Source organism: Dreissena polymorpha, chromosome 7 (assembly GCF_020536995.1).
Source record: "Dreissena polymorpha isolate Duluth1 chromosome 7, UMN_Dpol_1.0, whole genome shotgun sequence".
Taxonomy (NCBI): domain Eukaryota; kingdom Metazoa; phylum Mollusca; class Bivalvia; order Myida; family Dreissenidae; genus Dreissena; species Dreissena polymorpha.
The window spans coordinates 20378074-20396233 of record NC_068361.1 but is presented as its reverse complement, the minus strand read 5'-3'; the positions used below and the strand labels follow the sequence as shown (position 1 = coordinate 20396233).

The 18160-nt window shown below is 33.8% G+C and overlaps 1 long non-coding RNA gene across 1 annotated transcript; it reads right to left on the bottom strand.

Moving 5' to 3' along the window:
- Positions 1 to 11890: 11890 nt before the first annotated feature.
- Positions 11891 to 15935, bottom strand: LOC127838448 (uncharacterized). The gene is made up of 2 exons (XR_008029813.1): positions 13763 to 15935; positions 11891 to 13470 (listed from the first exon to the last, which is right to left on the bottom strand). It is a non-coding gene; the product is annotated as an uncharacterized LOC127838448 (long non-coding RNA).
- Between the last annotated feature and the right edge of the window lie 2225 nt (positions 15936 to 18160).

The window sequence follows — 18160 nt, the reverse complement described above, 5'->3', positions numbered from 1 at the left end:
TGGCAAGTTTGACTAAGAAAACTGCATTGACGTATTTTGACTAAGAAAACTTTGTTAAGGTGGACGTTAACATCCCCATATCACTACTTCTACTAGAGGCATTCTATTAAATTTTCAGTTATGTGTTTGATGTCGTTGTGTGAGGTAATCAACCAAGTTCTATAACTCTGACCTGCAATTTAGCAGACTTATGCCTCTTTTGTATTTAGATAATTCTGGGTAGCAGATGGGATATTTAGGATCGAGTCATTGTGCTGCAATTGTGAGCGTAGGTAGCTTATAGGCTGGTATAGTGAGGGATCGCTTTGGGGCCAGTAGGGTTAAATTTACTGTAACTAAAAATGGTTTCCAATCCATATATTTAGTTGCGATGGATGTTTCGTGCTGTAATTTAGTTTGCTGATAGCTTGTGTGCATGTTATTTCTTGGCATGGCCACATTTCTTGTTTCAATTTATACATGTTCATATTCAAGTTCACATATTCAATCTATCAACTTCAAATATGCCTTTTTGGTTATTATTAAAAGTGACTGACGTAACATACATAATACTATCAAGGCGGCAGAATAATCTAGCGCGATGTCTTTGGCAGGTTTTGTCATATATATTTATTAATCATGTATATTATGGTATATTACAAATAGTGCGTATATATAGTTCATTATTACTACATGATACTGAATTATACTTGCATGTTACGTGTATATACTTTAAAAAGTGACATTATGGTGTTTTGCTTCTTCATTATTTCAGTTCGAACAGGGTTGTATATGTCTAGATGGTTAAGTATCCAATATGTACATTAATGTTTCCAAGACATATTCTAAATATAAATACAACTTTGATTTAAGGATTTTGTCATTTTTAGCTCGGCGTTTTCGGAGAAAACCCGAGGTATTGTCATAGCCAGCTCGTCGTGTCGTCCGCCGTCCGTCGTCCGCCGTCTGACGTCCGCGTCGTGCTTAAACCTTAACATTGGCTCTAAAGTCAAAGTGCTTCCACCTACAACTTTGAAACTTCATATGTAAATGCACCTTGATGAGTTCTACACGGCATACCCATTTTGGGGTCACTAGGTCAAAAGTCAAGGTCACTGTGACCTCTAAAATAAGAATTCTGATAAGCTTTTATTTATTCAAAACTGCACCCGTAGCCGAGCGTGGCACCCGTTATGCGGTGTTCTTGTTTTCATTGTATTTTATACTTTATACTTACATAATAAACTTACAATGTGTAATGCATCGTAACAACGTGAAGTTGCTGGAGTATCCGAATGTATATTCTACAAGGAGAACAGTTATGGCAACATGTTTTACAGAAAATAAGCTAAATTTGGAGAACAATTTGCATGTTCGATTACTATTAGTTTCATTATAATTTCTTCAATACATGTGTGGTATTTAATGAACTTAAACCAGTTAGAAACCATTTTTCACCCCAAATTGCTTTCAGTAATCCTAAATGAATTTGTCCACCATGTATTAAGAAAAGTGAAGAAAATGGTATGCATATTTTGAAGTTGACGAGGTTCTTACGCGACTGAGGCTGGATAATGTAAGGAACTGGAGTAAGTCCCTTCACTCCTTACTATAAGTCCCTTCACTCCTTACTATAAGTCCCTTCACTCCTTACTATAAGTCCCTTCACTCCTTACTATTTTTTTCACGAAAGTTGGGATGAAACTTAAATTATAGCTTCAACTTCAAATTACGTGTTTATTACTGAAATATGTTTTAATTTTGGTGTGGTCTTGTTATGTGTGATTATCCGGAATGCTCGAGGGAAACCTCACATCTCAGGTTTGTTGACCATAAGCTAAACTCATATGGTTCCGGGAACGCGGAAACCTGGGATGCCTAGGTGAGATGCGCGTGAACCATCCACTGAACCTATCGGAAAGACAACATGAACAAACTACTGGTAAAACAGCCAGGTTAAACGGTTTAATGTGACATAACTCATGAGCTAATTATCAAGGCGCGGTAAACCGAGGGGGGGGGGGGGGGGGGGGGGGGGGGGGGGGGGGGGTACAGGGGAAACGTGCCTACACCCCATAAGGTGACCACAAAGCTCATTTACTGTAACGTTCTTACGTTTTATATTTTAATAAATTTAAACTGTCATTTCGTTTATATGTTTATGGTACCTTAATGCTAATTTATATGTTATTTTAATGTATGTTGTTACGATTGGGAAATGCTGATAACGGTACAGTTTTATGATATAACACCTCCAACACAGGTTACACTTAATTGTATTTAGGTATTATCTAAGTAAACTTCTATTATTTACCACCTATACGAAAACGAAACTATAGTTGATTTATAGGGCCATGTTTCCTTAGCGAATATTAATTACTATCATGTGATTTAGAAAGCAATCTTTACGGTCTGTTATATCTCCACATATATATTTAAGTACGTATCATACCTCAAAGTCGACCATCTGTGTGAATTTTAGATGTTCTTTAGTTATCATTACGAAAGAGAACTAAGAAGAAATTTACTGCAATAAATATATATATTTGTTTATTCCCAACCTACATTTACATATAAATATTCCTAGTAATATAGTAATATTCCTTGATATATGCGTCTATTTATTCATATTAATTTGTTTGTTAAGTAAGATAATGCCCGTTTCTTATTCGATTTGAATAAGGAACTGGTTACATATTCCATCTTAAAACGAATAAGGAACTATGTTATCATAAAACAAAACACGTAACATGTTTTAATACCCGCCCTACATTGACAATAATTTCCGTTTTTTTTATCTCTCTCGTAGGTTAATTTTCATTAAAAATATATGCGATCTTTAAAATTAAAGTTGATGGTCATCCGGGCTATATATGACTCGTGTCCTACCAGGGCATTTGTCGTTAAAACAACCAATAAAATCGCGAAAGATATCGATCGTATAGATCGCATTGGTTCTTGTTAAAGGTATGGTAACGAATTATCTCGTTCTTATCTTTAATAAAAGTGAGCTTTGTCTCTATAAATTAGCCTAGTGTTCCATTTTAAACATTTGACCTCCGCAGCAAAATGTTTCGCGTGTTAAGTGTCCATATACTTAATCAAAATGTCACTAGATTCAACTCGTCACTAGAGATTGAAGTCGATCTTATAACAGAAACAACATATTCTGTAACGATCTGGTTTGATTTCAAGAATAAATGAATTGATGAGTATCTGGGATGTATTTATATTTCTCTTGTTCAGCATTAGGTTTTGTTGTGTTATCAAATCGTAAAATATATCGCAACCACAATTTATCTTTATTATCAAAGGTGTCCATCTCACATGAAGACGAAGATTGGGGCCAATTTCAGGGAGCTAAGCTGTAACAATATCATCAAATGGCTATTTAAGAAGGCATCAATCAACACGTGTCATGATCATGATCATCCTCATCATCAATATAAACAGCAACAACATCATCATCATCACCATCCTCATCATCGTCGTCGTCGGCATCATCATCATCATCAACAACAACATCATCATCATCCTCATCATCATGTTCTGACCAAGTTTTATGAAGATTGGACTATAAATGCTACTCATAGAGTGTTAACAAGGTTTTACTATAGACATAATAGGAAAAATAACCCGCCCCCGTGTGGCCATGTTTTTTCAACTGACTGGAACTATTTTCGAACTCATCCAAGATACAATTACAACAAATATTCTGACGTAGTGTCATGACGATTGGAAAATAAATGTGAATTCTAGCGTGTAAACAAGGTTCTACTTTACCTATCTGAGGAAAACTGCAATGCCCCCTGGTGGCCATGTTTTTCAACCAACCGTAATTAGTTTCCAACTTGTCCAAGACATCATTCTGACACATGTTCTCACCAAGTTTTATGAAGAGTGAACAAACAATGATACTTCTAGATTGATAACAATGTTTTAATATGGCCATATAAGAAATAATACCCCGCCCCCTGGCGACCATGTTTTCAGACCGCATCCATTTTCAAACTCATCCAATATACAAGTGTTCCGCAGTAAGAGATATATGCCCAGCCCAACCCCCACAAACAGGGCTTTTAACTTATGACAACAATTTTAAAAGGAGTCATCTACCGTCTAAGGCCAATGCGCATGTGAAGTATCAAGCCAATCGGTAAATTCGTTGATGATTTATAGATCGGAAACAATTTTCACACTTATTGTGACAGTGACGTTGACCTTTTACCTAGTAACCCCCATTTCAACAGGGGTCATTTAATATCCAAGGCCAATGCGCAAGGGAAGTATCTAGCCAATCGGTCGATTAGTTGACGAGCTATTGATCAGAAACGCTTTTTCCACTTATTGTGCGGGTGACCATGACCTTTGACCAAGTGACCCCAATTTCAATAGGGGTCATCTACTGTCTGAGGTCAATGCACAATAGCAGTATCAAGCCAATCGGCAAATCAGTTGACGAGTTATTGATCGGAAACGATTTCACACTGAGTGTGTAACAGTGCCCTTGACCTTTGACCTAGTGACCCCAATTTTAATAGGGGTCGTCTACTGTATAAGGCCAGTCCACATGGGAAGTGTCGAGCCAATCGGTGCATCAGTTGACCAGTAATTGATGGGAAACGATTTCACAGTTAGTGTATTACAATGACCTTGACCTTTACCTAGTGACCCCAATCTAAATAGGGGTCATCTACTGTGCACGGAAAATGCACATGGGAAGTATCAAGCAAATGGGTGAATCAGTTGACGAGTAATTGATCGGAAACAATTGAATAATAAATGTGTATCAGTAACCTTGACCATTTACCTAGTGACCAAAATTTCAATACGGGTATTCTACTGTCTGAGGCTAATACACATGTGAAGCATCAAGCCAATCAGTCAATTGGTTGACAAATTATTGATCGGAAACGATTTTCACACTTAGTGTGATAGCAACTTTGACCTTTGACCTTCTGGCCCCAATGTCTATAGAAGTTATCTACTGTCCAATGCCAATGCACATATGAAGTATCAAGCCAATCGGCCAATTCGTTGACAAGTTATAGATCGGAAACGAACTGGTCTACCGACATTCAGACTGGTTTACCGACGTAAGGTCCACCGACAGACAGACTGACCGACATCCCGCAAAACCATATAGCTCTTCTTCTTCGAAGAGGGGCATATTAATTAGAACAAATACTCTGACTACGTTTCATGAAGATTGGACAATAAACGTGACTTCAAGAGTGTTAACAAGGTTTTACTATAGCCATATAAGGTAAAATGCCTCGCCCCCCTCCCCATGGCGGCAATGTTTTTTCAACCAAACGGAAGCACTTTCAAACTCGTCAAACATATTATTGGGACACATGTCCTGACCAAGTTGCATGAAGATTAAACACTACTAGTAAATGTAGCCTAGTAAATGTTGATGCCACACGACGGACGACGCGACACACGATGGACAAGAGGTGATCACAAAAAGTCAACATGAGTACGATTTGCTCAGGTGAGCTCAAAATACAGGCATCTAAAATTTAGAGACACAATACAGGTATTGGAAAATTTAGAGACACTCCAAACTATTGAATTGACGATCGGATACGGGTAGGCATTTTTTTTACCGTCAATTGTTTTAACGAATAAAAACATGTACTTGTATAATACTACGCCTTCTAGAAAACATAATTTGTACATATGTTTCACTTTAAGCAGTTGGGTGGGGTGGAACCATTGTCTTTTACAGGTATACACAATTATTTACCCAACAGCGCGAAAGGTATGGTCAATAGCCTTAAGTCATTCATCTGCCAGGTTTTATTACCTTTATTCTTTTTTGTAAGATCGAAGTGTCACAAGAAATAGCCTTATAAAATAAACTGCCCGAAAATTTAGGGTCTTTAATTATGGGTAAAAACCCGAGTCACGAAAAATAACAATTTTGGCTAAAAACGGGGTTTTCTTAACATTTAGCGTGTCAAACACATTAGAATAATTACGGTTTATAGTTTTTGAACCAGTTCTTTCGTTCCATTAGCTTTGATAACAACAACCTTAAGCAACAATGTTAGCCGACTTAAAGAACAGTTGTGTTTAAGGATAAGTACTATTTTAACTTGTCATTTGAGTGCGCGTTATTTTTCAGCTTCGTTTAAGAAAACCAGATCCCATGACTTATACATTGAAATTATTCCGGTGACATTTCATAGTCAGAAGCAGTGACCACTATACGAAATAAATCTGCAAACATATTTTAACAGGCTGATTCAGAGGAACTAGAGGGAAGAAAACTACATTTAAATATTCTGATATTTTGTATCATGAACTATTTAGAGGAAAATAAACAGTCTATATCGATATCACTCTGGATCCAACCGGCTTTTTATTGCATAAGGAAGCCTCTGGTATAACGTGGGCGCCATTTTGTTTTCGGACTTCTTTTAAGCAAAATGGCCGCGCCCATCGACAGTTGTCAATTGAAAGAAAACAAAGTGCAAATCATGCCCAATACTAAGGAACGCGATACATAAAGTATGCAGTGCAGTTAGGCTATAGATTGCCTCGATTTAAGACCAAAATTATGAACGCTCTGTCCTGGGAATTGGAGAGGAACAAGGAAAATTTGGATATCTAAGTTCTGTAGTAGCGGCACCCTGTAATAGCTATAACTTTTTTTTTTAACTTCTACCCATGGTTCGAGTTGTCGTCAGCAGTATTTCTATGAAACTAACAATACAGATTTGTGTTTCATAGCTATAGTGCTTAAGACATAAAACACAATCATCTTCGAAGTCAAGTTTCTTGGAGCAAGTTTGTGGTAAGCATTTATCCAATATTGTTTATACTTTTTGTCAACACAGCTAGATGCATATTAACTTTTCATGGCCAATTTCCAAGACTTGCCATTCAACCATCTCAAGTATTCTAATTGTCTCGTAAAAAGTACAAGTCCGTGGTCATCGTATGTTGTAAAACTAACATATATCATGTGTTTCAACTTTGTTTTTTTTTTAAGTATTCATTACATTTTCATAAAGCAAAAATATCAAACACACACATTTTAAAATTGTGTGGGCAATTAATTATGTTTTGTAACCTTCTTAAACAACCCTATGGCCGAGCTGGACGACACAAGAGTTGAAATTTAATGTCCCTGTCCAACCAGATTGGTTTAACCTGGAAGTAAATTAGTTAAGGTACTGTAATTCAGTGCATCTCAATTATTCTTATGAAAAAAAGCAAAGAATTTAGGTTATTTTTACAGGACTTCTTTGGAACCAAATATTGCCCATTGAAAAAACAGCTCAATATTAGTGGAGTGTCAAAAAGTTGGTTTATCCAATAATACAACCGAAACCCCTACTATGATATTGTTTAATCAAATTTAATATAAAAATAGCGTACATGTACATTTAGCTACAATGACATAACATTTTCATATTACTGAGTACTCCTCAGAACAAAATTTGTCAAAGATTTTGTAGCAGCACAAATGAAAATAAAAAACACACTTTATTACATGTACTTTCTTTTGATACAAATGCATTCTTATTACATGTAGTACGTTAAATTGACATGTGATATTTGCACTGATCCGAGAATTAAAATGTGAACAAGTGTAAAATAATATGAGTTAACTTAGAAAAAATAGTTGCTATTGTTCATTTAGTTTTTCCTTTAAATCTTTGAGTTAATAAATGTTGCACCGAGTTACTTATTTAGTTTTGAAGGTATTTAGAAATTATCTAAGTAAAATTATTAATGCAATATTTTGTGAACTATTCATAAACTTTTTAAGATAGCCGCCCATGCAATGTAAAAGCAATACTATGGAAGAAAACAGCTTATTTTAATATAAATATATTATATTTTCTAAACTCTAAGAAAAAATTTACAGAGGGTATTTAAATTACTGATTTTGTTATGACATTTGGGTTTCTAATAACAAATTAATCAGCCCCCTGTCCTATATTGTTTATTGGAAAATCCAGACAGAATCTATAAGAACCCCAGAATAAAACTCAAAGCATGTAACAAGTCCATTTACCTGAATAGACTACATTAGTATTGTTCAACTTGGTTGTGAGAGTATTACATAAAAAAATATTAGAGAATAATAGAATAAATAAACCAATAAATATTTGTAAAATAACGACAACTGCATTTTAAATAAACAGTCATTTCTTAGTTCTTTACAAAATTAATATCACCCTCTTGTAAATTTTAGTTTAAATTGATTGCAATTTGAAGTAATGTAACATTAACTTTTTAAAAGTGATTTACATTTTTAATTTAAAAGGTGACTTACATGTAGGTGTTTCCCTGTATCAATATAATCTAACGGTGACTCAATAAAAACAAATTTGGCAAAAAACTAAAGTAATAAAAGCCTTTCAATATAGGTAAGTGGCAAGGTAACACAATCATGTTTGACAGTTATTATTTACTTTACTTTATTTACACTTTTTCTTTAAATATATAATTATGTTGGTTGGTAAAGCAGATTTTTGATTTTCCAGCACTGAGCAGGATTTCTTAATTAATATAGGTCTCACAAGACTAGTACAAAAACAATGTGTTATTAATGCTGAATCTGTACAAATGTAAGAAAAGAACAAAAGATATAAGTAATATTTTTATTACTTTAAATAACAATAATAAGAAATAAGAGTATGCTTCATAGAAAATTTCATACATTAAACTTAAATTTAAAATATAACAAACATATAATTTATTTGAATTATAATGCTTATCAAGCCTTAACACACTGTGTATGTACAGCTCGTTGTCCGGCTTGCTTAAACCTTAACATTTGCTCTAAAATCTCAGTGCTTCCACCTACAACATTGAAACTTCATATGAAGCTGCACCTTGATGAGTTCTACATGCCACACCCATTTTTGGGTCACTAGGTCAAAGGTCAGGGTCACTGTGACCTCTAATATTCTTCTGAAAAGCTTTCATTTATTCAAAACTTCACCCGCAGCCGAGCATTGGCATCCGCTATGCGGTGCTCTTGTTTGCCACTGTCCTCAGCACAAAACATGATATATCTGGATATGCATACAACCAAATCAGTTATACTGTCACTTAATTATAGTAAATTTTAGTAAATTATAGGCTTTAAATTGTATAATGACACCACTCATGATGTGACTATACAATTATACAATTATGGGACACATTATCTAGAAGAGAAATTCCAATACATCACCATATCATCTCAGATTTAAGGCAGATAATCTATTGTTTTTTTAACTGCCATTTTTACTATTACATATTTTTATTATTTTATGTTATGATGGATTGATCTTGTTTCTGAATTCACCAAGCAATCTATTATCATGTTAAACTTTTGAAGAGAGATGTTATCTGATATTAAAATTATAAAAATATAATAACTACAAAGTGAAAAAACTTCAGTTGAATACTGTGACCAACTAAAATTTGCTAAAGAGCAAAATTTTAATCAGATCTTAAATTAAATTAAATACAAGTATAAGGAAAGACTCTGCCTCTGGGATCCCAGTTCAGACTTGTCAAATCTGCAAATTTGCCCTTGGCCATATAGAATTGGGAACTAATTACCATCAAGTCATGTTAAAAGGTGTAGGGTGTAGCATGCTTTTATTTATCTCTTGAGCTTTCAAATGAATTTTATGGGTAATTTTCAAACAACAAAACAGAAGTTGCAGATTTTTTTTTTCAAGCAGAACACATGATTCATACGAATGATATCATATAGTGTATTTTACCTTTGACTTTGAAGGATGACCTTGACTTTTTACCACTCAAAAGTTGCAGCTCCATGACATACACATGCATGCCAAACATCAAGTTGCTATCTTCAATATTGCAAAAGTTATGACCAAGGTTAAGGTTTTCGACAGACACACACAACAGACAGACAGGCCAAAAACAATATGCCCCCGATCATTCAATCCGAGGGAATAAAATGTTATTTAAAGGTGATTTTAATTCACTTAAGCCTATAATTAAAAGAAAAAGTGCATTTAATGCACATTTTATGCAACAGTAATTGCATTGTATTTTTCTGCATTTAGTGTGCGTTCAATACACTTAAAAATGGAGACAAGACACACTTTTAACAGAAAGAATGTATTTTTTCAGCATTTTCCAGCATTAATAATCTTCTAGTATATTTTTTATCATCACAAATACACTTTACTAGGAAATCAGTACGTTAACCCTTTCCCAATCAGAGCTAAAGTGGAAATTGCTATGTGAAAACAACATAAAACCAGAACAGCTTGCGAGTAACTCACAGTCTGTTCTGGTTTTATGCTGTTTGCTGCCCATCAGTATCTAAGGAATGGAGATGAAGCCTTAAAAACTTGAATTTAATATAAATAATAGTGAATAAAATTTATACAGTACCTAATTAGTAGCAATAGGCCTTATATGGTATTCTTGTGGTAGAAATAATGCATTTTGTTTAATACAACACACCTGTCGATAATACCCGAAAGGGGAGTTAGACAGTATATATAGATAGATAGATAGATAGATAGATAGATAGATAGATAGATAGATAGATAGATAGATAGATAGATAGATAGATAGATAGATAGATAGATAGATAGATAGATAGATAGATAGATAGATAGATAGATAGATAGATAGATAGATAGATAGATAGATAGATAGATAGATAGATAGATATATAGATAGATAGATAGATAGATAGATAGATAGATAGATAGATAGATAGATAGATAGATAGATAGATAGATAGATAGATAGATAGATAGATAGATAGATAGATAGATAGATAGATAGATACATTACTTAATCAATATAGCTTCCCATACAGTTCAATACAATGTTCAATTTAATACACAATGCAAAGTTGGAATATGACATCAAGCTTGGAATAATCTTTTCAATAATGTATAATATGCTGTTATAATTTAAAAGTGAAATAGACACTTGGATATAAAAACTGATTTTACATCAAAACTAATTGTTAAATTTGATTTTGTAAATACTCAAAAAATGAAACAGTTTATAAATGCAGTCAAAATGATAAAATATGCAATTACTATAAATAATAAAGTAAGAGAAACGCGCTTTGGTACTAAAAAACGAATGAATATTACAATAATACATTCTGAATATGTAATTAACAATTTTATCTAAGAAAATCACCAATTCTTTTCATATCAATGTACATGATTCTGGCATTGTTTGTGCAACTGTAAATAATATTCTATGCATTGAAGTAAATTTTTCATTTTGAGAGCATAAATTGTTGAATTTGGCACAGTAAATTGATATAAAATGTCCATCTAAGTCAAATTTAGTTTTAGATTTATGTTAGAAGATTCTAGAAAACCAGCCCAGGAACTCACAAAATTTAAAGGTATTAATTACGTTTATGGGATAACCATTAACGTGTGTTCCTTTGTAAAAAAAAACATATTTTATTATGTACTGTTGAAACATTTAAATCTAAGTATGATCTCGGATACTGGAAATTTTAATCATTGAAGTTTTTAACACAAAGTGATTATCATTTCAACATTTATGAGTTTCTTGATGATGTAAGTCCTGTATTTAATCGTACACACAATTGCCGGTGTATATTTTTGTTAGTAATGATTTCTGTGATAATTGTGAATAAGTAACATTTATATTTACCGTTTGCATTTATTGCTTCATTGGAACAATATAGACAGACATTGCGCTTTGATGGTTATGTTCATTTAAGCCCAAAAAGTATGGTAATTAAAACTTAAATAATACAGAAAGAAAGCACCTTAAAACTGTTTTACTTTAAGAGATATTAATTTGTATATTATATTTAATCATTCTATAAGCACATACCAGTATATATTAAAAATATTATCAGAAAAATGTCAAAATATAGTGCTACATTTATGAGTAAAACAAGCAAATCCAGTTGCATAGAGCTGTTTATTGTTATTGTAACGATTTTCAATATACATATAGTGTGATAATAGCATTTCTTAAATAATATGCAATATAAAATTGCAAAGATATTAAATATAAATGTCATGTTTTTACCAGGCATTTATTTTCTTGCAATGGATAAAGAAGGAGAGATATTAATAGTTGCAAAATTGAATAACATTGTCCACTTTTTACCTAAATTAGTTGGACTACACATAGTGTAACACATATGTATGCATTAAGGAAGTCATCATAATCAGAACTGATTAGTACCCAACATAAACATTAAGAATACACTATAAACACCTTGATATTGACCTGATTGCAAAAAAAACAACATTAAAATGCGATTAGCTGAAATCCGTCAAAATTTTTATAGTTTTTAAATACTCCACTAAACATGACATTGTCTTTCGCATTAAAATACATCTTTTTTAGACTAATTTCACAAAACGTGACCAGGAAACATCTGGTATTTCTTATTTTAATTTCAAGTTAATTAATTTTGGATTGATCAAATGTGAAAGGTCAAGCAACTGTGTCATGTTTAAGGATAAAACATAGCATGTACTTGATTGAAAGATGTTGCCCAATTCTAGCAGGGACCTATACATACCTGTTTGTACAGTCCCTGTTCTTATTATATTCTTTAAATTGCATGTTTATATAATGTATGTAAAAGTGAATAAAAACAAACAAGTACTTTTAACATAGTTGTGAATAAATTCTTTCATGGTTCAGAGTGAAAATGGTTCTAATTGGCATCTCTCAGTCATTTAACCAGCCATACAATTACTACAACAACTATTTTGGTTCCCTGAAAACAAGACAATTCTGTTACTGTAGCCAAAATGATTAACCAAATGTAAGCGCAAGCATGTGGAATTGTTTTGAATGTATGAGAACATTTCAATGTCCATTCCTTTCCGGTTTTTCAAAATGTCACCGTTGTTATAATAACACAGTCAAGGCACTTGAAGGTTTACCGTTGCAACCTGCTTACCGATTTATTGCATGCACTTTTCAAGTGTTGTAGGTGGTTGCATATCAATAACTTTTGCAATCGAAGGCGCGTTTAGACCCATAACTAAGGCAACTGTTTCAAGCACTTAACAAACTTTTGGATTTTTCTTTCTAAGCTCAGAAATAATGTGAGCTTTCATTCTGTCCTTGTAGTTTTTGAGAAATTGTGCTACAATTCAATCTTCTGGTTGTGTACTGGATTCAGGACAATATGCATGTTTTTCTAGTTCATAGCAAAGTAGTTGAAAGCAATAGCCTAGAGATTCCAAATTATCACAGTACATAATTTATGGTGACTATAAACTCAATATGTTGGTCTTTTAATTCAGGCAGCACTTCATGCATTATCATATCATACTTTTCATATTTGTGAATATTTGGCATTCTTTCTTATTTTTCCCAATCGTGTTCTTGAATTGGAGGCTTTCAATAAGGTTTTCTATAGCATTTGGTGTTGCTGTCGCTGTAAGTGCCAAGTGAGGTATTTTGGGAAACAAACATGTCAGGTCTCCAAGTCTGTTGAACGCTTTGCAGAAATCTGAACCCCTGTAAAAACAAGACACATTACAAATATGATGTTGTTCTGTCGTTATTCCAGCAATCCATATTTAATTTATTTTATAACGCGGTTTTTGAATGAACTGGAAAATGCAATCAGAAAATTCAACTTTTTTCGTTCTTTAAACTAGGAATGTGTCCATAGTTACTCAGAAATCTATGAATAATAAACAGTCAGATATATTTATGAATAATCGCTAGGTTTGGAATTAGCAAATTGCTTATTGTCATTCAACACAAAATAACAATCGTGGTAAAGATCGCGAAAACATCTTACTACCTGAAAAATAATGCTTTTTCCTGAGCCAGTTAGAAGAACTGCGATCGTATCTTTCAAATCATAAAGACTCTTTATGGCTTTCAATTGGTAGTCGCTAAAACTCTATCTTCAGCTTGCTCGTCGCATATTCTAGATCAGACTTGAAATCCCTTTTAACTCTGAAATGTAAACAATACAATGCAATATTACGTTTGCCGTAAAAGTCAACTTATCATTTATTATGTAATTATATATAATTCAATTGCTTGTTTTTGCATAAAAAAATAATAAGAAAATGATTTGGAATGGTAATAATGCGTTTACCCTCTATGTATTGCATCACTATTTTTATGCGTTCTTATAACGCAGGCGGATCACGCGTTGGGTGTATCAAAGCCAAGATGGCTGGTAGTTAGGTACGAGTCTACTCTTTACGGAGAATCCGGAGATGGACGAAGTGTTACGATTGTATCGATATATACCGGGTCACAGTGAACAAAATGACACTGTGGGCGAAAATAAAAATATTTCTCTTTCATTTAACTACTTTTAGATGCTTCCAATATGATGAAAATCAAACCTATTGGTTTAGGCCGAATATTAACGCTCTGGTGCTGTCAAATCGGAAAACAAACAATGTATCGATCTGGAGTGTTGCCAGTGAAATTTGAGTATCCGCTTAATTACTAAATACGAGATACCTGGTAACATATTTTCACGCTTACCAATCTGTTTGCATCTTTGTAAAAAGCAACGCTTCTTTCCGAAAAAAATCCCAAATTAGTCTTGTTTAATTCGAGCCTACCGGCGGGAAATTTTCTCGACATGGCAGTGATTTTACATATCAAAATTGTTGTGAAAAGAATACGGACGTATAAAAAAAATATTGTTATATTATGATTTTTATCATACTTATAAGAGTATATCATTATTTAAAAGTTATTAAAATATTTTTATTTCGTGCTACAAAGAAAAACAAAGTTGGAAAAAACACATTTAATTAAAATGCAATAAATAAAATATACATAAACTTTCATTTTGATTCACCTCAATGTGAAGTGCTTAAATTGAGGGTACTAGCTGCCCGTTCGACGTCGTCTACATTCGTCTAAACTTTACTATTAGTTATATTTAGCCCAGAAATCAATAATTATCAATCGATAAACTTTGAATGTTAATTGCGCGGTATGTTGTTAAACACGTTTTTAAAAAACCTGCGTGCGCAGGTAAGGAAAATGTTTATATCGATTGTGGTGCTGCTTATTACAGTGGTGATTCGAGGTTCTGCTAAAGTTCTGGCAATGTTTCTAAAGTCGGTGTAAGTGATGCTGATTGAAACGGTAGTGTTTCTGATGTCTGTTATGCTGCTGTTAAAGGGGCCTTTTCACAGATTTTGGCATTTTTTAACTTATTCATTAAATGCTTTATATTGATAAATGTAAACATTGGATCGTAAAAGCTCCAGTAAAAAATCAAGAAAAAAATTAAAAAAAGGAAAAGAACATTGCCCGGAGCAGGTTTCGAACCAGTGAACCCTGGAGTCCTGCCAGAGTCCTGAAGTAAAAACGCTTTAGCCTACTGAGCTATTCCGCCGAGTACACATTAATGACGTATTTTATACCTTATATAAGCAATCTTCGTAGTTTCACAAAATTTAACGACAAAAACAGAACTCTCCAAATTATTCAATCGTTTCGCGTTGCAACGCTTTATAATTTTTAGGTTTTAAAATCGTCAAAAGATGCATATAATGGCTATATAAGAGCATGGTTAATGTTCAGTATTACTGTTTCCTCACAAATATCATAACTAAAACGAAAACTTACGAATCTGAAACAACTTTTTTCAATTTTGTCAATTTACCAAAGCGTGAAAAGATCCCTTTAATGTCGGCGGTAGAGATGATGATGTCGGTTGTGATGATGCTGATTTGAGTGTTGGTGATGCCAATATCGGATATGATGAAATAGATATCGTTGGCCCGGATGATAATAACAGTCGTGGTGATGTAGGGGCCAGTGGCCGTTATGGTGATGCCGATGGTGGCGATGTCAGTGGTGGTTAGGCTGAAGTCGGAGTTGGTGATAATAATACCGTTGTTAGTGCTGCTGATCTCGTGGTGCTGATGCTGGTGGTGTTTATGCTGCTATACCGGGTCGTGTTGCTTTTCGGTTTTGGTGAAGCTGATGTCGGTGCTGGGGATGCTGATTTCGGCATTAATGATAATGATGCCACTGGTGATTCAGATGTTGTAAGTGGTGATTTTTATGAAACTGGTATTGGCTCATAAATATTGTTGTGATGCTGATGATGGTGGTGGCGACGTTGATGTTTACAGGTGGTGATTTTAACATCGGTTGTGTTGATGCTAAAACTGGCGACGGTGATGCTCATTATGTTATTGATGTTGGTGATGAGGGTAAAAATAGAAATCAAGATTGAGTCAAATACGTGGCTCCTACCGTGGTAACATATTGTTTTTTTTTTACCTGTTGACCTTGTTTTGACACAAGTGACGCAGAGTCGAACTTAGATATTATTAAGATAAACATTCTGACCAATTATCATCGTTACTGAGTTAGGAATGTTGCTTCTATAAGGGTTACGACGTTTAAGTAATAGTTAAACTACGGTAGCCAATTGTATAAATCTGGTTAACTCTTATCCAGCGGATAACTTTTGGTTATCTTATAATAAAATTGAAGATAACCAAAATTTATCCGCTGGATAAGAGTTATCCATATTTATACAATCGGCTACAGGTGGTTATGATATTAATTAGTGAAAACATCAATTTGAATGATAAATAATCATATTATAACGAACAATCAACTTTTCTGAAAAGAACTATCAAATATATATATATATATATATATATATATATATATATATATATATATATATATATATATATATATATATATATATATATTGAGGCCAGCAGCAAAGGCCTTTCCAAAAACGCTGCACTTGTGCTGTAGATCTCCTGTATGCTTCCGAAAATAGATCCTTAGTCTTTCCACATCCGCTGCATTGGTGCAACCGCTCCCCGAGTGCTCCCTTCTTGATTCATACTCAACATTAGAATCGACTCACAGTGGACTCATGGAGACCTGTGAACAATCCATTACAGAGACCATTACTACCGACCATAAAAGCTTCATGATACATGTACATGTGGTTATACGAGAAGGCTAACGTGTTTCCGGATTACACAACGCGCAATTGATAACATATCAGTTTATAATTATTATTATTATCCTCATTATTAAATCTATATTCAATATCTCTTTGATTCTCTACATGTACTTGATTTTGCACTAGGCTTAGATATAATTGGGACGATTGATCTGAACAAGTTACACAAATATTGGGCAAGACAATTGATTTTTGCTAAGGATGTTTAGTGCTTGATTAGTGTATGTTCTAACGTAATTGACGTCTAACAAATGTCGATATATTTCGATGTACTTGCCAAAATTTCAACCCTCCTACCTTTTGTAAATTTCCTCCCCATCCCTCCAAAAAGCCATTCGAACACCTTTACATAGAGTGATACAAATATCGCTACATTTTATTCAGATTTAAGATCTAGCTCTATTTACATTTCCCTTTTCATTATGCTGTACAAACAATACTGCGATAGTTTACAAAAGCAAATATACGCATACAAACAAATATAAGCGTATTTCAAAATTACATAAACACAACCGTTTGTTTTTTAAGTGTTCAATTTTTTTACTCTAATTTCAAAATGAAGATGAGCATTGTAAAGAGTTTGTGTACATATTGATAAAGGTCTTAGTCGTCATTAATATATTATCTCACGGTTTAACCTAAGTCAGTGCAGATTTAATATGAATATTGGACATACAGTTGTTCCGATAACACATTTAGATCACAAATGGAAGGATAAATTAGCAATATGCAAGAAATATGGTGTTTTTATGCCCCCGAAGGAGGGCATATAGTGATCGGACCGTCCGTCCGTCTATCCTTCCGTCACACTTTGAATTTAGGTTCCGCATTTAGGTTTAGGACAAATGCTCATAACTTCTATGTCCCTTCACATAGCAACTTGATATTTGGCATGCATGTGTATCTCATGGAGCTGCACATTTTGAGTGGTGAAAGGTCAAGGTCCCCATTCAAGATCAAAGGTAAAAAAAAACATGTATCAAAGCGGCGCAGTAGGGAGCATTGTTTCTGACAAACACATCTCTTGTTATAATATATTTTTGCGGCCCTTCAAAACGATATGATATTATAATTTAAACAAGAGGGCCTGAAAGGCCCAAAGTCGCTCACCTGAGATTCAAAGGAACTGAACTGTTCTGAGCAGCCCAATATGTCATTAGAACAATATGTTCTTACCAACTTTCATGACTAGTGAACACCCTGGCAGCCACGTTTTTCAAC